General features: G+C 47.7%; 1 protein-coding gene across 2 annotated transcripts in view; it reads right to left on the reverse strand.

Moving 5' to 3' along the window:
* Positions 1 to 24,266, reverse strand: part of CACNG2 (calcium voltage-gated channel auxiliary subunit gamma 2) — a 104,257-nt gene that overhangs the window by 75,440 nt on the left and 4,551 nt on the right. The window lies entirely within an intron of this gene.

Genomic DNA, 24,266 nt, shown 5'->3' on the forward strand with positions numbered 1-24,266 from the left:
TTAAAGCCACCTTATAATGCAAAGGGGTGGACACCACCTGCACCCCCTCTCTCAGGAGGCCAGCCTGTCCAAGGCCACACACTAGATTCTGGACCCAGGATCTTACCCTAGATTCCAGGCCCTTCTCTTTCTACCTACTGTCAGAGCTGGCTAAGAAACCCAGGCTGAGAGGGTGGTGCAACCGGGGAAGAACCGGTTGAAGTGTGCTCAAGTAAGGCCTGATTTGATTATGTCTGCTAGACTGCAATGTAATAAAGCGGAGTTCTCTCATAAGCATCATCTCCTAGTGTTTACAGAACAAGGAAGCAACATTAAGACAGGAACTTCCAGGGAGAAGAGCATGTGTTTCAAGCTAAACTGTAAAGAGAATAGACCCGGAAGAAAGTGATTCCTGGTTTTACAACTCAGCTCTGATGAAGGGACGCCTGGTGTGCGGGGAGCCTGACACCCCCTGAAAGGTCTGGCTGGTGCCCAGAGGGAGCTGCTGAGAGTGGGAGGTCCCATTGGGAGGACACCAAGGTAGGGCAGAGAGGCTGATGGGAAGAGACTGGTCAGAAGGAAGGAGAGTAGTGAAGGAAAGTGACAATGAAGACTTGGGTGGCTTGTGGGATTTATTTCAAGCACCTCCCTGCTTCACTCCAGTCTTCACTTTCACATGCAGAGTGACTTTTCTGGCAGCAATGGAGCCTGCTGACTAGCATGTGGACCCTGGAGCCAAGCTGCCTAGGTTTGAAGCGTGGTATGCCCCTTCCTATACAGTGTGTCCCTGGGCAGATTACTTGCCCATTCTGGACATCCATTTCCTCATCTCTAGGTGAGGCTTGAAGTAGATATCCAGACTCATGGTTGTCATTAAGACCGAATGAACCAATATGCACGAAGCACTTGGCACAGCGCCTGGCACATAGTAAATGCTCAATTAACATGATATTTTGTCATTATTATTTATTTTATTTTATTTTTTTGTCATTATTTTAAATCTGTGTATACCACGCCCCCTTTAAAACCCAGGAGTGGAGGCTCTCTGTTGCCCTTAAAGGAAAGCCACATATCCTAGCTGGCTTTGAGGCATTTGCAATCTAGCCTTTGCCGGTTCTAGTTTTCTGTATCATTGCTCCCTCTGTCCATCTTTGCATCCCCACTGGATCCAGTGACCAGCAGCCCCTGTCAGCACCTTGCTCTCTCATCCCTCTGGGCCTTGCTGGTCCTCCTTCCTCATCAGGACCCCCACACCACCCAGATGCAACATGGAATCAGCTTTCAGACTCAGCTCCCACTTTGGACAGAACTTTCTGACCCTGTGTCCTCCTTGGAATTCACTACTTCCTCTTCTGTGCCTCTAGATTTGGGCCCGGACTGTCCTCTAATGATTTCATGTTTCTGAGCTATTCGCATGACCATTCACCCCACTCAATAGGGCCCAGGCCCTATCATTTCTGAACCCCCAGTCCTGCCCAGTACTTAGCTCCATGCCCCAGTCAGCGGCTGCTGAATGCATCTGACACTTTTTAAAGGAGAAAGTGCAGGCCAGAAGGGGCACGCGTGACCTGTTATTATTATAAAGTAAGCACATCCAGCGATGGGGAAATGTTAAGAACCTGAAAGACTGTTTAGTTTGTTTCTTTGGTTAAAACCCTTCGAGACAAAGAGCCAGGAGGGGATTCTGCATTTTGCCATCACTTCGCCTCTGGAACAGGGAGGAATAAGATGAGGGTTCGGGTTTCTCCTTTGAGAAATTAGGTCACTGGGTGTTGTTAAGTGTGCCTTACAGAGCGATGCTAATCAGTTCTCTTCTGGCCTAGATATCTGGTAATTATCTTGGCTTTTTGCTTTGCCAACTTGGCTTCCTAAAACAGTTCATCCACACCGTTACTTCCCAAGATCTCCAAGGATAAGGTTAACTGCCACCACTCAACAGTGAGCATGCCAGCTCCTGCCCCATTCCTGGTGCTGTTTTGGCTGTTTAAGTGCACAGACTCCTCAGGTCTCTGCACAGTACAGGAGGCAGGTGATACTATTACCCCCAGTTTACAGGGGAGGGGACCGAGGCTCAATGTTTCGGGGCTGTTGCCCCTCTTCCGGGCTCTCAGCCCCTCTCTTCCTCCTCCTCCTTGTGTCCTATTTCCCATGCTCACCCCTCGTCCTGCTCATGCACCAGCCAGAGCTCCTGGGTGATCCAGGTTCCCTGCCCTCCCACCCCAGGTCGACCACCTGCCTCAGGTCTGTAGACCCTATGCACCCTTCAGGGCATGGCTTTGTCTAGACTCCTCCAGCAAGTTCTCTCTGAACTCCCATTACAATCCGAGTCCAATGGTTGAGTGTGTGTGCATGTGTGTGGACGTGTGTGCATGCTCGTGTGACTGCTCTCTTTCCATACTTAGATTACAACTACTTGAATGCAGGGGTCAAGTCTCATTCTCTGTCTCTCAGCTCTCACAGAACACTGATTTAACTATAAGATTCTCCTTACTAGCCTCATTCATTCAAAAAAGCAACAGCAAACATTTGTTAAGCACCTACTGTGTGCCAGATACCAGGACTAGCTCTGAGGCGTTGGACTAGACCCTGATGGACTGTTGTTGGGAGGGCAAAGGTGAGAAGAGAATTAAGGGGAAAACTGATAGATTAGGGCCAGTTGTTTGAAACCCAAAGTTCTACAATCCCAACTTTCCACCTACCACACTAAATTATACTGTCAATAACAAATAAAATTCAATACAAATTATAAATGTAGATGATACAGCTTAGCATCTCCTGACTAGTTGATATGTTTGGAGGGATCTGTTTTTAAGGTTGTATTTTTATAACCTGACAATCTCGCTGAGCTGTTATGAAAAGAATGGTTATCATAATAGCTAAGTAATTGAGCTTGTGTAATAGGCTTTACTTGCAATGTGTTCATTGTCCTGACCACTCTCTCAGAGCAGGTCTCCTCATACCTATTTCTCTGAAGGGGAAACTGAGGCTCAGTGAATTTAAATCATTTGCCCAAAGAGCAGGGCGGCTGGAATTGCAGGCCAGGTCAACGTCCATGTGCTTTACTCTGCTGGTCTCTCTCTGCTTCTGCAGTTCTAAAATCATAGAAGAGAGAGATGTTTTGACCTTGTGGTAATACATTTTCTGTAAGGTCAGAAATAAATAAGTGGAAATTAATCTGACAATCTCCAAGCAGGCTGCAAATACCATTCTGTGTTCCCCTTGGATTTGACCCCCATAATTGTTCCACTCATTGACAGCTGATTGGCTTAAATAATTCATACCCTTTCCGGAGGCCTATGGCTGGGAATTGGCATTTGCTTGATGAGGGCTCTGACTGACGGACTATTATAGGCTGATATGTTCCAGGGAGAAGCTCAAAACTATCACCGGCCCCACTGTCTAAGGTGAATTCGTGTGTTAGGATCTCAGTGTTCTGCAAAGCGCTAAATGGTCAATAAGCAACTTTGGGGATATTCTGAGCATATGTACATTCCCAGCCTTCCTGTGGGTCCAAAGGTCAGGGTGCATGGTGCTTCCTGGGACACCAGGAGGCCCCTGTGCTGGAACTGGGTGCCCTGAGGGTCTGCATGGGGCCCCGCTTCATGTCCTCTGGGACAGAGCTTCCATAGCTTTCCAGGCCCATCGAGGACCTAGATCTTCTGCTATGAAATGGGGACTCCAGTTTCCCCCAGCCCTAGTGAGTGCCCTGGAAAAACGGCAAGGACCTCATTTCCCTCAGCTGCCCGTGGAAGACTTGTCTCTCTTTCTGCTGCTTGTATTATGAAGTGTGTATGAGTGTGTGTGTGTGTGTGTGTGTGTGCGCGCGCGCGCGTGCATGTGCGGGTGTGTATTTTTAAAATCTTTTGTCAGCACCAAATTCATCTGAAATTGCAGCAGGAATAATACTTCAGTGTCCTCTTTGGTTCTGCCAGTCTTACAGCATCAGCCTCCCCTTCAGAGGAAAAATCATAATGAATGACTTAAAATAACTGCAGAAGAAAATGAGGTTTGATTTGAATTGCAGAGAACAACTCCCTTTTAGTCCCTCTCTCGCCTCATTTCCTGGCGAAGGCTTTCAGAGTCTGCAAGATCCTCCAGCATTCAAAGATTCCAAGAGTCAAGAAAAACCAGTCAAATTATTTGATCTAAAAGTGTCAGGTATCTATCGCTGTAATTCCACCAAATATCTCCTTTAGCACAGGAAGCATTGAGGTCTTGGTCTTTCCTTTCTTAAGCACTTTCTGGTCCACAGGGTTGTGTTGATGGTTTCTCTACCACAGGTACTGCCTACGCGAGCATCTTTCTCCGGGTGGGTCAGAATGGTCCACACACCACAGGGCCCATTACAAGCTGATCTCATTAATCACCGTGATCCATGTCAATAGGAAGGAATTCTCAGAAGAAGCCGAAATGCAGATTTGACCAATGTGGCCCCAGCTGAGCAGGCTCATTATAACTCCAGCATAGCTCCCGGGAGGACACGGCAGGTCATGAGAGTACTGAACACATCAACAGAAACCCCGCTTAACCCACATGGGCATAAACGAAACTGGAATTGCCAGAGAAATATGCGCTGACCCCATGGCTCTGCTCACTCCTAATAAAGTTCTGTGGATTTAATATATTTTCTTGGTAGAGTGTCACAGCGGACAGAGTTGTGAATTGCACATTCTGTTTCTGCCTTGAGAACAGTTGTATTCAGCTAAAGTAGCCAATAGAAACTCAGCAAATTAATAAAAGCAAATTCCTTTCAAGCACAATTCTGAGTATTGTTGTGGTTTGCCCCATGATTGCACGGATTTGAACAAAGCCAGTTTGGAGGCCGCTTAAATGAACTTATTACCCAGCTTTTGTTTACAAATGTATTTTGAGGCTGCGAGTCATGGGTGGTCACGCAGTGATGCCAGTGGTGGGAAGAGGAGAGGATGGGTTGAATTTGTTGATATGCTGAAGGCCAAAGGGAGGGCGGCTGCTCACCAGGCTTACATTCCAGGTAAAACGAGGCCATGTCAACTTACAGAATTGTTACCTCCCCAAATGCTAATACTGGTTGGCTTGCAAAGTGCTGAAGAATGAATTACACCTTGTCCTGGTGGAGATTTATGACCCACAATTTGGGGTAAGAAAAGGAAAGCCTTACTTGTCTAACGTTATATGAGGGGAGCCCGAAAGTCAATGGAATTGAGAGGAGATGAGCATAATACAGAAACTCAATTTTTAACCCCAGTGTGGATCAAAGCTGCTGTCTTGTCCCCCTTCCCCTCTGATCTTAGAGAATCAGCCCACTCTCTCTATCACCTTCTACTACCCTCTTTTCACCCACATTCACATTTGACCCAATTCCCCCTTCTATCCAAAGACTCGACCCAATTCTCGAGCCTTCTCCCCCACAGTTCTGACCCAATTCTCTCATCATTTCCACAAAGACGTGACCCAATTTGTCTCCATCCTTCCCCATGCACATGTGATAACATTCTCCCTCCACCTCCCCACACTACAGATCCATCTAATTTCCACCTCCATGCTAGTCATTCACACCTGCCGCCTCCCCCTCTCGGATGGACCAGAGCCAGAGCAAGTTACCTTCTCTTCCTGCAGCCACGACACCAGCCCCTTCTCTAAAAACACTGTAGACACGGCTTCACTTCTGCACAGCAACCTCTACTCTTCCCAGATGCCCTCGCAGGAATTTGACCTGATTCTCTCACTCCCAAACCCTACCGGGTCACCGATCTCATTGCCTACCCCCTCCCCTCCAAGGACACATGGGTGGTGTCATTGCTGGAATGTCCAGTCCTCTGACAGCCAGCATTCCCAGTTCAAGTTTGTGGTGTAGCTCAGAGCAGGCATTACTACAGCACCTGGCATGGCCTGTTATCAGGTTATTTTTAAATAAATCATTTTGTGGGCAGCATATCTGTCAGCATTTTGAATTTTCTTAAAAGAAAGGTGTGTGAATAGCTCTAGTGAAGTGTGGTGGACAGACAGGGGATACAGTTCTTTGTAAGAAAAGGGCAAATGCACTGGCCACTGGGCATGCCCTGGCTATGTCAGTCGGGCACCTTAAGAGGTTATAGGAGCTTGCTCTCATGGAAGACTCATTCTGGGCTGCTGCCTAATTATAAAGTAAATGTTTCATTATCATAAATGATTCCTATTTATCGCTAGGAGCCAGACTACACTCACTTATGCATTTTATAAAAATTACGAATCAGCAATCTGGTGACAAGGGCATTGCATAGTATCAATTTTGGGGACTGATTTGAGTGAGTAACCTTGGGGTTGGGGCAAATGGTTGAGGGAAGACTGGAGAGGGCTTTTGTAGCACTTCCCTAGCTTCCCTGGTGTCCATTCATCCCTATCTGACTGTCCACTGACGTCTGAAGGAGAAAGGACCCAGGGCAGTCCTCCCTTTTCTCTGAACTTGGCTCAGTTTGGGTGACACTCGGTGGGGGGATCTAGGATTAGAAACAGTTGTTTTGAAAAATCCAGCATATTGTTGGGAACAGAGTTTTTCTTCTGAAATGAAGTAATGCAAGTTAAAAGGCATTAGAAACTGTGAAGAATGTTCTGAATGTCAGTGATTATGAAGACAATGCCTGTTACCAGCATAGTCATCGCTATTTCCACCACCTCCACCTTCGTCACTGCCTCTTCCTCACCAACACCATCAACATCATCGCTGCCAGCTTCATCACAGTCACAACCACCTTCATTATCACCACCACCACCTCCTTAACCACAGCCTTCATTGTTAGCACCATCATCACCGCCACCACCACCTCCTTAACCACAGCCTTCATTGTTAGCACCATCATCACCGCCACCACCACCTCCTTAACCACAGCCTTCATTGTTAACACCATCATTATTGCCACGGCAGCTGAACAACTCTGATCCTGACCTTTACCTCTTCCAATCTGTTCTTGTCCTATCAACCTCTTTACTTACACTTTAATCCTTTATAAAGAATAAGAATGAAAAATAGAAAAATAATTCCCTATTTTATTATTTTATTATAAGAGCTTTTGTCTGTGTTCTTCATGAGTTAGATGTTCAAGATCTCTATTCTATAGATCTACTTATTTCTATATCATCTATCTATCATTATCTGTCAGCTATAGCTATATCATCTATCATTATCTGTTACATCTATCTATCTAATCATCATCATTATCATCTATCATTTTCTTTCGATTTTTGGTTGTTTCTCTGACTGCTCTTTACTGTTTCTTCACCCTTCGACTTCACTTGCAGTTAGTTTAGAGCAGTGGTCGGCAAACTCATTAGTCAACAGAGCCAAATATCAACAGTACAACAATTGAAATGAGAGCCAAATTTTTAAAATTTAAACTTCTTCTAATGCCACTTCTTCAAAATAGACTTGCCCAGGCCGTGGTATTTTGTGGAAGAGCCACACTCAAGGGGCCAAAGAGCTGCATGTGGCTCGCAAGCCGCAGTTTGCCGACCACTGGTTTAGAGCTTAGAGCCTGAAGGTAACTGGTGGCACCTTTGAACGCAGAGGATGCTTCCCAATGTAGAAAGACCAGACCTTTCCTATTTGGAAACCTCACGGTGAAGAGCAATTACATTATTTTATCTTTTTGTGGGGAAAAGAATACATCTCTTTATTCAGAGTCAGAAGTTTCTAAAGTGTGAGAACGGCAGTAAATCAGAACCCTCAGTCCTCACATGGCACCTCAGCCCCATGGTGTGCACGTTGTCAAAATCCGGTGAGTGGATGCTTATTGAATTGGATCACCAGCTTTGGGGCAGGAAAGGGATTAAGTCCATAGCCCTTGGGCAGCCACACTTATGCTTTTTGGGTTACATCCCTAATTTCTCCCACTGCTTCCTTTTCTATTTTATCAAAATTTATGACTCTGACATAAAATTGACCATTCATGTTTGGACTAGGGTTTAAATCCAACTCCACCAGTGACTAACCTAAAAAATTATTTAACTTCTGTTGGTCTTAGTTCTCTCAGCTGTGCACTGGGGATCACTGCCGTGTGGGAAATGCTCTGTGAATGGAATAAAACAAGGTGTATACAGTAGCTCCCAGAGTATCCAGGCATGGTAGGTGTGGGCCCAGTACATGTATGTTTCCTGTTGCACCTCGCCTCCTCCTCTCTCTACCATGCTCCTTCCTGTACAGCCAAACGGATGCCTGGGCTGCATGCTCTGGGGATCAACTCTCGCCCTACCATCAGCTCATATCTACAATGCTCAGTCACTAGGAGAATCTGATAATTGAATTAGGGAAGTGTGGCATAGGCGGACCAGGAGGCAGAATTCTCATGTGAATTTGCTGCCCCTTATTCATAGCTGGGACCCTCGGAGCCAGCCCATCTCCATGGAGGGAGATGGTTCTTACAGCTTGATGATACTTGGAGGCAGGGTTGCAGGGCTGGGAGCCCCAAGCTGCAGGGACGAGGGAGTCTTAAACCTGACTCCCACCTCTGCAGCTGTTAGCTGTGTGACTTTGGGCAAATTATGCAATTCTCTGCTCCCCAGTTTCCTCACCTGCAACATGGGGATCCTAAAACAAATATTCTGCATATTGCTCTGAGGACGCAATACTAGTAAAAATGATTGGCACGTAGGAGGTTGTGCAAGAGATATTGCTTTTCTTCTCTTCCTTCCCTCTCTATCCTCTTTCTTTAAGCAGGTCTCCTTTTCTTTGTATTTCCTCTTCTTCCCAGGTTTTGCGATGCAGATTCTGGGAAATACTGGCTGTTCACGCTGGCTTGATGGATCTGCATTTGTTAGGAGGATGGCCACGAAAACATCCAATAAGTGATAACTGTTTGATTGCATAAATAAGAACAACGCCACGATTATTTGGGATTATTATTAAATGATGGAATCAAATGAAGCCAAAATAATAATAATTGCATTGCAAGTCAGTGGACAGCTACACCCTCTAATTTGTTGGAAAATACTACTCTCGTTTATTATTGATGCTCAATCATGCAGTTATTAAAAAGAAGACCTCCAAACTGACGATACTAATAATGGTGATAAATCTTCCCGACACGGAGGGATCTCACTTTGTTTTAATTGAAGGGAAGCTATGGAAGTGTTTTCCCTCATTTGAAAAAAAAATTCTTCCTTTTTTCTCAGGCCATCTGTCTGGCTATTAAAATCCCATCAGCTTCATTGCGAGAACGCTTACTGCCCCCATGCCTGCCATCCCAAAGGGGGCTCTTAGAGCCAACCAGTTTACGACAGCTCAGGCCTCTGAAGGGGAAGCGCCGCTCTCAGCCCTTCCTTTGGACATCCCGTCTTTCTCTCCTGGCCTCTCCGTTCACAGCTGTGATTTATTTCCAGGCTCCACATTAATGTCCAGAAATTAGTTTATATCTTGAATTCTGTGTTGATTTGTTTAACTGTTTAAGAAATAACTGTCTGTTCTCAGTGGTGTGGGCTCTAACGAGACAGCGCTGGATCTTCGGGATAAACATACTTGGGGTGAAGGTCAACACTTCAAGTTCAATGGGTGCTTTATAGACAAGTGGGGGTGGGGCACGGTGAAGCCCATGCAACCAAGTGGTTGAGTCAGGACCAAAGCTATAGAAGGAAATTCTTGTGTGCCTCTGCTCTGACCCAATGCCTGGACTCCAGCCTGCAAGACTCTGGGGCTTGTGTGTCACAGTATTCCAAGCCCTTCCTGTGTTCCCCCATACCCTTTCCCTCGTTACTGTCATGGGAGACAGTCCTTACTATTATCACAGGCCAACTTACCCCTCTCCCCCACACCCTTAGCACAGTCATTACTGAGAAATTTCATAGTGTCTTCCAAGTAGTATCTGTTCATACTAGGGGCAAACTCCTCTATGTTGGAAAGACTAGGGTGGAGAGAGAAAGCCCTTAACCTGTGATAGAGCAGAGGAGAGAGCGAATTCCTCTTATTCTGGTCGTCCTGGGAGGGGGCATCTGAAGACCCTGCAGGAGAACAGGGGAAATTCTCCAGCTCAAGCCAGGTTGTCAGCAATGGAGGCAGGCTAACAACTTCTTCCCCTGGGGGTCATCCACACCATTGTCTTTTCTAGATGAAAGAATGGGTCAGATTGTAATGAGCCTAGTGCTCCTGGTACCACAGCAAGCCTTGGAGTCCAAGTGATTTCTGTGGATTTGGCCTCTGACCTTCTCTTTGCTTTCCATCACCTAAGAAGAATGCTGGGCCCTGGCTGGTGTGGCTCAGTTGGTTGGAGCTTTGTCCCATGCACCAAAAGATGGTGGGTTCGATTCCCGGTCAGGGCACATGCCCAGGTTTCGGGTGCGGGAGGCAGCCAATGGATGTTTCTTTGTCACATTGATGATTCTCTTTCTCTCCTCCTTCCTCTCTCTGAAATAAATTAAAAAAAAATAAAGAAGAAGCTGGCAAGTAATGGGGATGAAGGGACACCAATTTCCCCACCCCTGATGGGTGGTTTATTAGTCAAAATGGTGCTTTTGCAAAGTAAATGGTGGGCCTTGTGTTGTGGTCTCAGATGAGTCTGGTTGGTATAGGGATGGACAGTTAAACAGATTGAAGCTGAGTATTTTTAATGTTTGTTAAACATTTAACTAGTAGGTTAAACCAGAGATTCCTTGAATATCATTGCTTAGGATGAGGCTAAAAAGGGATCAATGTAAAGGTATGTGTTTGGTTAATAGCAATATAGGTTGTGACCAAAATAATGAAGGTGGATCCCAAATGACTGAAGGGTGGGAAATCTCGATTTAAAACAACATCAACCATCTTTTGAGCCCCCACTCTGGGTGCATATCCTTTATACAGATTATTTTAACTTTAGTAACACACTGCTTCATAAGCATTATTATTCCTGTGTTCTGTGGCAGGCAGTTCAGCGGGACTAAGTACCTGCCTGAGGTTGCAGAGCTAGTTGGGATTCGAACCCAGGCTGTCTAATGACCACACAGGGCTCTTTCTGCTGGATCGTGCTGCCCAGTCAACCCGAGAAGAAACTGGGGCAGGAAGTGGTTGGGTTCCAGGGAACATCTATGGTCTGGGCTGCTGTGGTGTGCGGTCCTATCGTCTAGCCTGTAATTTTAGCCCGAGTCCTGGCCACAGGCTTTGTGGCTTCATTGCTCAGTCTACATTTACTCCCCTGCCCGGTGCGACTCAGCGAGTTCTCCCTTGGCAGTGTTTTGGGGCTGGAAGGGGGTGTCCGTCCCCGCTGCACATTCTGCCGCTGCTTCTCTTTGCTCTGAGCCATTGTCCTGAGCCCTCTGGCTCCAGTGTTCCATCTGCTCCGAGGGGGGCTGGCCCTGTGCTCAGGCATCTCCCTCTTCCGCAGCCTCTGCCCATCCTTCCTCTGCTCTTGCCCCTCCCCCACCAGCCTCTTCATGCTGAGCTTCTGCCTCCTGTCATCCTTTTCCCCAGCCCTGTCGCCTGCTTTCCATGGCTCGAAAAGCCACTGACTAAGACACGCGTTACTCTCTCTCTCACATCAGCCACCCCACCCATTCTGCCTCTGGCCACGTCCTTGTACCAGGTTCTGTGGCCGCTGAGGCTCGTTGGGAAGCTGGAAAGACACGGTGTTCTGAAGCGGGAGGGGGGCCCTTTGAAACAGACCTTTCGGGCCAGCTCCTCATGTTCTCCTGTGACCTCAGTCCTGGGGGAGGGACCCCACTATTTCTTCTCTGAGCTGCTGCATCCATGGCAAGCTTACACTCAGACCAATTTATTCCTCCCTTCCCTATCCGTCCTTTCATCTTACCTTCCTTCTTTCATGAAAAGATTTTGCTGAGAGCCTACTATGTGCTAGATACTGCCGTCGTTACTTCATTCCAATGAATTGGCCAATCCTGTTTATTCATGAAGCACCCGTTGTGTGCCAGGCCTCATGCCAGGTAACGGGGTACAAGGCAGATCTCACACTGCCCTGTCTCCAGGGCCTTACTGTCTGGCTGAGGAGACACAGACTTGAAAACTGAGATGTACAAGAAAGTACACAGATCTTGGCGCACATCTGCCCCAGGGCGAGGCTCTGGTTTATACAGCCCGTGGGAAAAGGCAAGAGTGACCACATGGCTTCTGGCTTTGATCAGCCCCCATCCCTCCCTTCACTGTGTCAAAACAAACACTGTGGATGCCAAGACAATGGACATCATTTTCTGCTACAACCACCCCAGATATGAAACCCCATCTCCAAAGTAGATGTCCCCTCGTGGAGCAAATCCAGTGCTGTTTGAGGGCTCCCTCTCGCCAAACCATCCTGCCTCTTTATGTGACTTCATGGGACAGATAGAGAAGCACGGAGCTCACCCAGGGCATCAGCACAGCTGTAAGCTGGGAGGAAGGGGCATGAAGAGACCCAGGAGAGCAGTTGGCCCTGCGCACAGGTGGGATTTCATCCGCCCTAAGGGGGAGCTGCAGAGCGTGTGTTCCAGAGGGAAATGTTTGGTGCTCTGGGATGGTAGAGCCCCCTCAGTTTCACAGGCTGCTCCTGTGTGAGCTCCTACTGTGTGCCAGGCACCGTGCTAGGCGCTGGATTGGGACACAGGCAGTGGGTTCTAGTCCAGCACTAGTGCCAGCTGGCTCCATGGCACCCTCGAGTCCCTTCCCTCTCTGGGCCCCAAGTTCTTCAGTCATAAGGTGAGGGCCAGGGTAGCTGAGCTCCCTGGATATAGTAATTCCTCACTTAAAGTCATCAATAGGCTCTTGGAAACTGTGACTTTAAGTGAAACGATCTATAACGGAACCAATTTGACCATAAGCTAATTAAGAGAAACAAGAGTTACATTCCTATGGCATATTTCTGGTCACAAAAATATCACCAAATTTCGAAATAAAGAGCCAAAACATTTCTAATATTAAACTTAGAAATAAAGTAAGCCATACATATACATTTAAGAAAGATTAATAAAAACAATCCTTTCAACAATAAAGATAAATTAAAACAATAAATAAAAACAAGTAAGAGAATTATTTTCCAAACCACTTATTCCAGTTCAGGCTCATGGGTGGCGAGAGTCTCTCCCAGCAGCTCAGGACACAAGGCAGCGCCCACCCTGGACAGGAGGCCCTTCCATCGCTGGACCACCCACACCCACACCCACATGCACTCAGACTGGAACCACGTAGACACGCCATCTTTGGAATTGGGGATAAACCAGAGTACTCAGAGAAGACCCGTGCAAACACAGGGAGAACATGCTTACTCATGGGTTTCAGTGTATTCTCCACACAGAATCAATTCTTTTTCTTATCACTGTTATAACAAAACAACTTTGAACAAAACAGTGTTATTCAAGGACCTAGCTGTAAACCCCTAGTTGCCTTCCCCCTTTCCTTTTCCTATAACAGCAGAACCTCTAATTTTTCAATGGGCATGTGACCACCAGGGAATAAAGATTATATTTTTCAGATTTTCTTATAGCTAATATGTGGTCACATGACAAACATCTGGCCAATGAGACCAAAGCAAAAATGTGTGATATCTTTTAGAAAACCTCCTTAGGAGCCAGGTGACAGGTGCCCTTTGCCTTGATTTCTCTGTGCCATCCCCACCTTGTTGCCTGGAATGTGAAGGCAACGGCCGGAGCTCTGGCAGCCATACTGGACTGTGAGGTCAAGGGCCACACTGCAGGGATGGTGGAGCAGGGAGCTGGTAGGAGTGTGAACTGCTAGCTAGTTTGTGGAGCCTCCAGACCAGACTTGTACTTCATTTCCAGATTGGTTTATTTGCGAGAGAAGAAACTTCTTGTCTTATGTAAGCCACTTTTAATTTTCATTTTCTGTTACCTGGATTAGTCAAATCTAATCCTTTTTGATACAAGCTCTAAATTCCCTTCCAGGTGAACCATTCTGAGGTTGTGACATTAGGGGAGTTCTTTAAGCACTCACTTCCTGTGCTAGGCAGAATAATGCCTGTCAAAGATGTCCATATCCCTATTCCTGTAACCTGTGAGTATGTAACATTGCCCTACAGAAGAGGGCAATTCAGGTTGCAGATGGAATTAAGGTTACTAATCAGATGGATCATTCATTGGGGCCCACTGTATCACAAGGGCCCCTACATATGGAGGAGGGAGGCAGAAGAGTCAGTGTCAGAGGGTTGCAGCATGAGAAGGACTCTGTCTGATGCTGCTGGCTTTGAAGGTGGAGGAAGGGACCACTGACCAAGGACTGTGGGCTGTTTCTAGAAGGAAAAGGCAAGGAAACAGATTCTCCCCTAGAGTCCCCAGGAGGAACTCTACCAACACTGTGATTTTAGCCCAGTGAGACCATTTCAGACTTCTGACCTACAGAACTGTAAGACAATATGTTTGTGTTGTTTGAAGCCATTAACTTTGTGGTAATTTGTTGTAGCAGCAATCGGAAACAAATACACTCCCTCTGTTTCCTACTGGTAAAATGAGAATCATGGTAACACCTATGTTATAGAGTACCATGTGGCTTAAGGGAGATGACATATGTGGGGTCCCTTGGACAAGGTCCAACATACAGGAGACCCCATGGAAAATCACTCCTTCCTCTCACACCTCTAGTCATCATCTTTGGCCATAAATAACAATATTAGCTGAAACATACTGTGTGAAGTGCTCAGGCCTGAACTAGTGGCTTTACCAAATTCATGCACTCTGAATTTATTCAGTACCTGGGAGGAAGGTCATCATCCTCATCTCAGAGGCGAGGAAACTGGCCCAGAGGTAGGATTTAGGTGCACATCCGCCAGAGCCCACTGGCCATGTTCCAGCCTTGCTTCTCCAAGTGTGGCCCACAGACCTGTGGCATCAGCCTCTCCCGGGAGCGAGACACAGTCTCAGCCCCAACCTGGACCTCTGTGGCGTCAGCAGTTCAACAAGATCCCAGATGATTGGTGTTCACATTAACGCCTGAGAAGTGCTGCTCGGGACCTGTAGTGCTCTGCTCTCTCCTCACCTCACCCTTGTGGGGCCGCCTCAGGGGAGGCTATCTGCTTTGCACCTTTCTCCTCTGTTCTACTTGGAAAACTCCCATTCATTCTCCAAAACCCAATTCAGGGGGACCCCAGTCCTGACCTCCCCAAATAGAGTTGCTCTTTTGTCTGGCTCAGGCCTTCATCAGTGCCTGAGCTCACCGGCAATGGTCTCAGTCCATGCCTGTCTCTTCTAGGCCTTGATCAAACTTCAGAGCAGAGCATGCCTTCTGTCATCCAACCAACGTTTACTAAGCATCTACCATGTGCCAGGTGCTGGTCTCATCCTGGGGCTATGGCAGTAAATAGGACAGACAGGGACCCTGGTCTCTGAGCTCACATTCTGGTTGGGAGAGAAATAATACACACTGTAGACAAACACATTCAGAAAGCATGAAGTAGGATGAAGAAAATAAACTAGGCAAGAGGAACTGGGAAGAGGGTGAGTGATGTCAGCGGAAGGATCAGGGCAGCCCCACCCCCCACTTCAGAGCTGACTTCTTTCTGTGCCCCATGGATTCGCACAGAACCTGACATATCAAACATTCAAAAATCTCTAGGTTGGATCAGATCCAACCTTTCTTCCCGATAAAACTGCATGTTTTTGTAAGTTCACATCCTTTCTGAGCAACTGCTGGGTAACTGTTTCCCTACCAAGAAAGCTTCTGAAACTTCCTTCTTCTCTATGAAGTCTTTGAGGTAAAAATTCAAAGTAGAAAATGCCCCATTTTCCAGCAAAACCCCACCCCTCTCTTCAGCCAACACGGGCAACGTGGACTGTCTCCCTGGCGCCTGTCATTTAGTTATTGAATACAACACATCACGTGGTCTGCATGACAGGGTGCACTTCCCAAACGGGGGTCAAGGTCAGAAAATGTCAGCCTCTGAGAGAGAAGCGGTGAGGGTGGCAGCAAATGGGTGAGAGGCTCTCTCTTTAAAAGCAACAACTTATCCTGGAGATGCTCAGTAGAGGGAGTGGATGCGGCCAGCCTTCCACCCCAATATAATCTGCAAGCACTGCTGGGGGATTCGGGATATTTGCGCACTTATTTACAGATGCACGGATTTATTCACGCTTAGCTGCTACACCCTGCCTGGGCTGGCATTGTTCTGCTAACGTTTTCAGCCCACGGAAGACAAAGCTCCGCCTGTAGTTTGCCATTGGCAGAGAGGAGCTTTTGCAAACTCAGAGCTTGCAGAGGCCAGAGGAAGGCCAAGGGAGAAAAGCAGCCACACAGACACTTGGGGAGTGCAGAGCACCTGCCACACCTGAAGGGACATCTGCTGCCTGGCTCCTGCTGATGTTGCCAAGCGGGAAAGGGGCCCAGGGTGACAAAAATACGATTATTTTTTTCAAGGAAAGCCCCAAATATGAACTTTTAAAAAAAGATAGGAAAGTTCTCAATGAGTAGAACATTTGAAGGCCAAGCACAGCTCACTTGCAGGTCACCAGTTGCAGCTGGGAGTATAATCAATAATAAACACACCGCTGCTACTCACAGCACCTGGCATTTCTCGAGTGCTCACTCTGTACCGACACCTTGCTAAGCACTTTGCATGGAGCATCCTACTGAAACTTCACAGCCAACTCATGAGTGAGATCTAATTTTCCCCACTTACACACGAGGCAATCAACTTAGAGCGGTGAAATCCCCGTTCAAGGTCACGTAGCTGGGTAAGTGATAAGCTGACACGGACTCCAGGCCTGGCTAGAACACAATGCCTGCTTTCATCATGACGGTGCTGAGGAAAACTTGAGATTAAATACACATCCTAGTCTTAGATGCAAAGCTTTTTTAATATTCATTCATTCATTCATTCATTCATTCATTCATTCATTCATCAAACACTGGCTGAGCACTGGGCCTGGGAACTCAGGCATGGAATGACTCTATCCGAGATGAAAGGCCCCATCTTCTCCCTGCACGTTTCTCTTCTTTGCCCTGTCTCAGTGAAGGTCACTCGCTGTCACACCTTACCCAACACAAGCGACAGCTCCCAGGACCTGTGGGTCCTCTGGTGTCAGTGCCCTGCCTGGGTCAGCTGCCTCCTCACTGGCCGGGCTGTGTGGTCATCTCCTTCCTGGACTCCCTGCTCTGTGCTCCTCTTCCTCCCATCTCCACGTCACGCGGCTTCCTGAGCCCTCTTTCTAAAGTGCAGATCTGATCTTATCATTTCCTCTCCACAGTCTCCTCTCTGGCCTCTTTACAGAGCATAACCAGCTCTTCATGGTATGGTCTTCAAGGCTGTCTAATCTTTCTTGTCTGTCTAAACTCATCCTTCCTCTACCTTCCCTCCCACACCAGGTCCTCCAGCAATACTGGAAACCTGTGTGGTTTCCCAAACACCCCTGCTCTCTCACACCTCTTCCTGGAACAACCTCACCTCTCCTCCCTGTGTGTGCTCGCTGTGTCCCTGTATCTCTCCCCCCACCTCCCCCCCGCCCTGACGAATGGTAACTGACACATAGCAGTAACTGAGTACATCTTGTTGAAGAAATAGACGAGAACTCATGATCTAGAGCAAGCATGTCAAACTCAAAGGCTAACACGGGCCAAATAAACAAGGCATGTGGCCCGCGGGCCATGAGTTTGACATGCTTGGTCTAGAGGCAGAGCAAAGATGGAAACAAGCAACAGAGAAGATGGAAGGTACTATTGGAGGCCTGTGTGGATGCTGTGGAAGGAAAGAGGGAGGGAACGCAACCCAAGTGGGTGCAGGGTGGGAGGCAGCAGGGGAGCAGGGTGGGAGGCGGCAGAGGAGCAGGGAGAAGCGACAACTTAGCTGTGTCCTGAAGACAAGTACACTGTGGTTGGAACGAGCCCTCCAGGCATAGGGCAGGGAAAAGGGAATAGATGTTCCTTCCCTCTCTGCCAGCTTCAAGGAGAGGGATGTCCATGCATTTGAGGCACCTTAGTTTTCACAGCAGTGAGAAAGCAGGGCCGCCCCTCCTCCTCCCCTCTCTGACCGGGGTAAGGAACATATCCTATTCAAGCTGCAAACTTTTGAAGATGTCATCATGCACCGAGTACAATTTGTGCTTAGCTTTCAACTTCTCCAAGAATTTTATTTATATATTTTGGTGGTAGGGGAAAATTGTAAATGTAATTAGTGTCATAGAAGACTGTGCATACGTTTTTGGGTTGGAATCCCAGCTCTGCCACTTGCTGTGTGACCTTGGGCATGTGAGTTAACTTCTCTGAGCCTCTTAAGATGGAGAAAATGGACATCATGGCGCACACCTCCAGCATTTTGAAGACTGAATAAGAGCTAACTTCTGGAAAGCATCTAAGAGCGCTTAGTACAAAGAAAGTACTAAACAAATGTTTAGCTATTATGATTACTCTAGTTATTATTAGTACTGAAGTTTTTCAGAGTTTCCTTCTTTATAAAATATGTTGGAGAAAAATTGGGGAGGAGAGTTCCCAACCTTAGGGCGAATTCAAGAAGGATACGTGCAGACAGAGATCCAGGTGGGGGGTGGGAAATGTGACAGAAAAGAATGAATGACCCTTTATGCAGAGAAAGTGAGACAGGCGCGCAAAGGGGCAACATGGGGTAAAGAAGGGTCTCAGGGTCAGCCACAGTCAGTCACCAATAAGTTTTGCCCAATGGCAAGGCCAGAGCGAGGTTGGCACTGGGGTGTTTCAATTGCAGAGTGCCGATTCCCCGTGCAATGAGGCCACAGCAACTGTGCACCTGGGATCTTGTACCTAATCCTTGGCATTCTCGTTAGCAGCTGGAAGACTACCCAAGGCCCGGGAAGTTCAGGGAAGAGTGAATAAATATAGCGTCAAGAAGGCGTGGCGGCTCCTCGGAGGCAGACCCAAGGCTGCTGTGGGCCAGGCGGTAACTAACAGGGGTTTGGATTGAGAGGAAAGGCGAGTGCTGCCCAGAAGGAGCACAGTGGCTGATCAGCTTTCTGAAGCTTGACTGCAAAGCTGTGGCCCGGGTTGGGGGTGCAAGGGAAACCTCTGCCTGTTCTCAAGAATGTGGCCCCAGCCAGGCCGAGCAGAAAAGACTGGTCAACAGGGTGCTTGCGTTTCTGTTTCTAAGCCCATCTCCCTCCTTAGATGGGAGCTCCTTGAGGCAGGCGCCATTTTTTTTTTTTTTAAGTCATTCATTCAACATGTACCTCCTAGGCGCTCTCTGTGCCAAGGCGAACATGGCCCTTGCCCTCATGGAGCTTGCTGTCTTAGAGGGGACACAGATCATAAACAAGTAAATGCTAAAAAGAAAAATAAGTCAGTGTTAAAATGGTAAAGAAGGTAGTGGGACTGGGGGTGACTTTAGATTCGGGTGGTCAGGAAGGCGCCGGGAGAAGGGACATGTGAGCGAGACTATCTGGATCTTTGAACCCCAGGGCCTCATATGCATTCACTGGAGGCTTGTCATACTAGGAAGTGGGAAAGGAATAGAGGATTGTGATGCACCTCTATTGTACATCGCCTGTAAGCTTCTCCCTTCTTCCTTTACTCTCCATTTACTACAACTGACAGTGTACACCACCTGGGCACCACAACACCCTCCTCACTGTGCCTCGCCCCGTCCCTGTGAGTCTCACCAGCTCCCACCCCGATGCCCTCCATAAGGGCCTCAGCATCCTGTGATGGTGCTGATGGGCAGAGCTAGTTGGGACCTCCCCTAGCTCGCCAGCTTTCTGGGTCTCCCTTTTCTTCCACGCTGCAGCACATACTGCTCCGTGAGCCATTTATGTTCCTTGGGGATCCCGTCTCTGCCATCTCCCAGCCTCACTGCTCCCCGCTTCTATCTTCCAGCCATGCTGGACTGCTTGGGCATCTGTGTTTCTGCACATGCCACTCCTTCTGTCTGAAATGCCCTCCTCTCCTTGGCTTGCTCACCCCTATGATGTAGCCTTCAGAACTCCATCTTCCCTGACATACCCCCCTGCCCTGTCTCTGTGCTTCCAGAATCCTGTGCTTATATTTCACGCTGTGCCGTTGTTATCATCTGTTAGCTGGTATGTCTTCTTTACTAGACTAAGAGTTCTGTGAGGGCAGAGATTGAGCCTTTGACTCTGTCCTAGACTCACACAGTACGTGGCAAGTGCTCAGGGAACAGCTGTTGAATAAAAAAATTAACTATTGCCCTTTTGCTTGTCAAGAAAGGCGCTGGTAAGACCACATTCTTCTCTCCTCTGCTGCTTCCTGAGTCATGGGACAGATACCAGCTGCACGCTGAAGAAATCCCTGGGGCCCTCTCAGCACCCTGCCTGCATTTCTCTCTGCCAGCAAGAGAGCTTACCATCTTTCTTTGATTCTAAGGCACATATTTTAAGTTTCCACGTTTCTGAAATTAGAGTGTGTTTTACAATTGATGCATACATTCAATTCCTTTTCCCCTCTCCTGAATGCTGTTTAAGTAAATAGTTCATTTTGTAATTGATAGTGTCTTAGAATTGAGGAAAGATGGAGCTGGATGAATAAAGTCCTTTATATGCCCAGGAGAAAGGACCAGGATGCTAGGCCACAGTAGCTTATCGATAATCCTACAAAAGTTGACATGCAATTTTTGGCGTTGGGAAACACAGTTAACATCCCTTTACTCTCATTCTTATTTTCAAGAAGTCTGGTGATATAACTGAGCTCATTCAAATTCCAGCTCGAATCTTCAATGATCCTAACATTGTAAAAGATGCCAGGAATCCCTCTGAATTTTAGGATGGCGAGGAGGAGGGGTGGCGACAGGCTATGTCAGATGTCTAGTGTGAAAAAAGGAGCTGTTATGTGAGATGCCTGCTCTTTAGGATCCCATAACTGGGATTCGCCTGGAGGGTCCCTGAGGCAGGGCGGGGCTTGTTCACCACTGCCTCCCTATTTTAAGCACAGGGTTGGCTAACCACCTCCACTGAGTATATTTTGAATTTGGTTGACTGGAGTTAAATCAACCTATTTCCTCCCTTCCCTGGGTTGTCATGGGAAGTTTTGAGGCCAAAGAGACCGCCATAATCAGGCTGGGGTGGACGTGGGACGAGCATGACAAGGAAGAGAAGGGAACAGTGTTCTAAGCCTCATGACAACCTTAGGCACAGGCATTCTCATCTCCATTAAGTAGATGTTGCAAATGAGGTGCAGAGGCAGAATTAACCAGCTCAAGGTCACACAGCTTAGAAGCCAGAAGTCAAAGAGCAAAACTCTTTAACAAGACCAAGCAAGTCCCTATCTTTGAGTCCTAACTCTGTATCCCCTTCCCACACCATCCAACACCCCTTCCCCACCACTTCCCCTCCCCATCTCCGTCTCCAGCCACCTGACCTTCTCCAGTACTCATCTCATTCTCTTCCTCATTGATCTGTGCATCTGCTGCCCTCCTACCTGGGCTGCTCTTTCTTGCTCTCCTCACCCAGTTAACTCCTACTCATCCTTCAGGTATCTATTCACATTCAGATATCCAGGGATGCCTTCTCTGCCTACATACGATGGTAACATTATAAACGCACAGTCCCATGTGACTCTCCTTGGGAGCACTTATAGTTGGAATTTGTATATACATTGGGATTTACTGGAAGTGGGGTCTGTCTCTCTCAGTTGACTCTCAGGACTCTGAGGACAGTGATCCCCCAAGGGGGCTACTTCCCATTATGACCCAAGCTCTGGCCCAGCACCTGGCACTTGGCAGGAATGTATCAAAGATTTAATAAGTAAAATAAATGAGTGAAGAAATGGACTGGTCTATGGCTATAAATTAACCTAGAAACTCAAAGTACCTGTTTCATTTGAGTATGGGTATTTGGTTCAAATATATCTAGTTAAGGCTAAGAAGAGCGATTGAATTTGGAAATTTAAAAAAATCTCTTGCATTATCAGTCTGGATGTGTTTCTTCTCCCCCACTGACCTGGGAGCGAACACTCGTGGGGAGATGTCCCCGGGAATCTGTGACAGACGCCCTGGGTGATGTGGAGGCAGAAAAACATGGTCAGTGTCTATCTAGAGGCTGTTCAGCCCCTAGTACTTTCTTCCCAGGCATTTCTTACCTCTCCACTTCCTTTTCTTTATTATCTTTCTTTATTATCACCCCTTGTGTGTTGAGTCTCCCCTTTTTTCCTCTTCCCCCCTTTTCCCCCTTCCCCTCCTTTCTCTGTGTTGGGTCCATTATTTTTTAGAATGTAAAAAAAACCACGATGCCTTTGCCACCACTGCTGGCTGGATGTAATTTAGAGAGCAGTCCTTGGACGATGTGAAGGGACCACCATTCCGGAAGGTGCGCCCTGCAGCGGGCAGTGGTCATTCGTTCCTTCACCAACAAAGGCGGGGTGACGTCTTGCACTGTCACAGGTGCTGTGCCTACAGCAATGAGCAGAGCAGACAGAATCCCTGCCCTTGTGGAGCTGACAGTCTAGGTGGAGGTGGACAACAAACGTCCTGAGTTAAGTGCGCTGTGTGCCGGAAGGTGGTACCCTGTACAAAAATAAAACAGGAAGGAGGGTGGATGAGGGGCGGGGCTGGGGGGTGTTGATTGCAATTTCCAACAAGGTGGTCATCGGAAAGTAGATGACAGACACCCATTCGTTTAGTTGCTAAACTATCAACGGCCCTGTGAGAAGGCTGTTATCCTTCATTTTTACAGAAGGGGAAACTGAGGCTGGTGGAGGTGAAGTGACTTGCCCTAAATCACATGGCTCATGAGGCTGCAGGGCTTGACATGAACCCGGGTCTGTGTGGCCGCAGGATTCTTTCAGCTGCAACACACCCCACAAAGCTTCATCTGAAAACTCCCATGAGTGACAGGGGACATACATTTGCCACTTTTTGAAAAACGCTTGCAAACATAAAACCAATGGACAGTTTACATTGAGGGCACTTCCGAAATGCAAGGGCGAAACCAGAGAGACACATGGTGGGTCTGCCCTGGAGTTCATTGTTGCATTCCCTCAGCCTCATGGGAGTGAGCAGACTGGGGACCGAACTGTCACCCTGCATGGTGCAGGGTGCTGGGTGTTGGGTGGGTCAGAACTCAGGTTTCCTGCCATGCTCAGGTTGGCACTCGATGGGGTGCAGACACAGTCTGATGCCAGTCAGGAGGATAAGTAAAGTCGGCCAGGGGCTGTGCACGGAGCCCGCTGGAGGTTTGCAGGGTGGGCCTGGAAGGCCTGGATTTGAGTTCTGGCTCTGGCACTTTCTGCCCGCGTGTCCTGGTGTGTGTATCACACGGTGTGGGTCATTCTGATCACAGGGAGGCAGGGGCAGGAGGGCAGTGTGAATGCCTGGGACTGGCAGAGCTTGTTCCTCATTCCAAGGCGAATGGCTGGGCTGCTGGGCCTGGTTCTATGGAAAACTGCAGAGCAGAGCCCAAGACCTTGGGGAGTGTTCTCAGGGTCCTGGGGGTTGGTGGGGAAGTTTGGTAACAAATAGAAGCTTCTGGGGAAGCTAAATAGGGATGGTCCAGAATGCCTGCTCTCTGCCCAGTGTCTATTCTGGTGAGTATTAAGATCAAACTGGCCTTTGATATACTTGAAAAGCAGGAAAGGGAAGAAAATCAATGGGTTATTCTTTCCTTCCCTGTAGAGGCCGAATGTACTGATGATTTTTCGTTAGCCAGTTAGGAGCTAATGTACCCGCAATGACTGACTCCTTTGGAATTCTCTTATTTTATAATAATGAATTCATGACTCATTATTATTCTTAAAAAAAAAAAAAAAAGTTCCAGGAAGAACAAACAAACCAGCCTGATTTCCTCACTGCCCCCCTCACTTGCTTGTCACAGTCACATGTCCTTACGATGTTTGGATTAATTTCAGTAATTTTAAGAACTTCTGAGTCAATCCATTGATAAATATTTTTTTAGGCACCTACTGTGTGCAAAGTGTAAAAGGTAGTCAAATTATCTTGGGAATTCTGGAGCCGTGCGTACACAGTATGAAGGCCCATGAGCGACTTCCATACCCAGCTCGTCCATACTGAAAGGCAGGAGTGTCTGGGAAAGGTGATTGACTTTCCTAACATACAAGACACATCCTTTCCTTCTTCAGAACGAGAGAGCCGCGGCTGAGCCCAGCGCAGAGCACTCGCCACCTCGCAGCCTAGCAAAGGCTGTGCAACCACGGACTTGGAAAATCGAGACACGACTTGCTCCGTGAGAGCAGAGCTGGAGAAGGACGGCAGACCCTCCGCGAGAAGCTGCATGTGGAGGGGGAGACAGGAGAAGCCGTGGAAGGAAGAGGAGCTTGGGAATTCAGCAGAGGGAATTAACAGTCTGAACACACAGATTTCGGCTGTGCCTCACAGAAAGGAAAGGGGCGGGAGAGGGAGCGAGAAAGCAGGGTGCGTTTCTGCTGCAGACCACACTGGACCCCGGCCTTCTCCTCTGTGGGCCTGGAGATCCTCTGGGGGAGACAGACGTGCAGCTGGGACAGG

The sequence above is a fragment of the Eptesicus fuscus genome, chromosome 7 (assembly GCF_027574615.1).
Source record: "Eptesicus fuscus isolate TK198812 chromosome 7, DD_ASM_mEF_20220401, whole genome shotgun sequence".
NCBI classification, from domain to species: domain Eukaryota; kingdom Metazoa; phylum Chordata; class Mammalia; order Chiroptera; family Vespertilionidae; genus Eptesicus; species Eptesicus fuscus.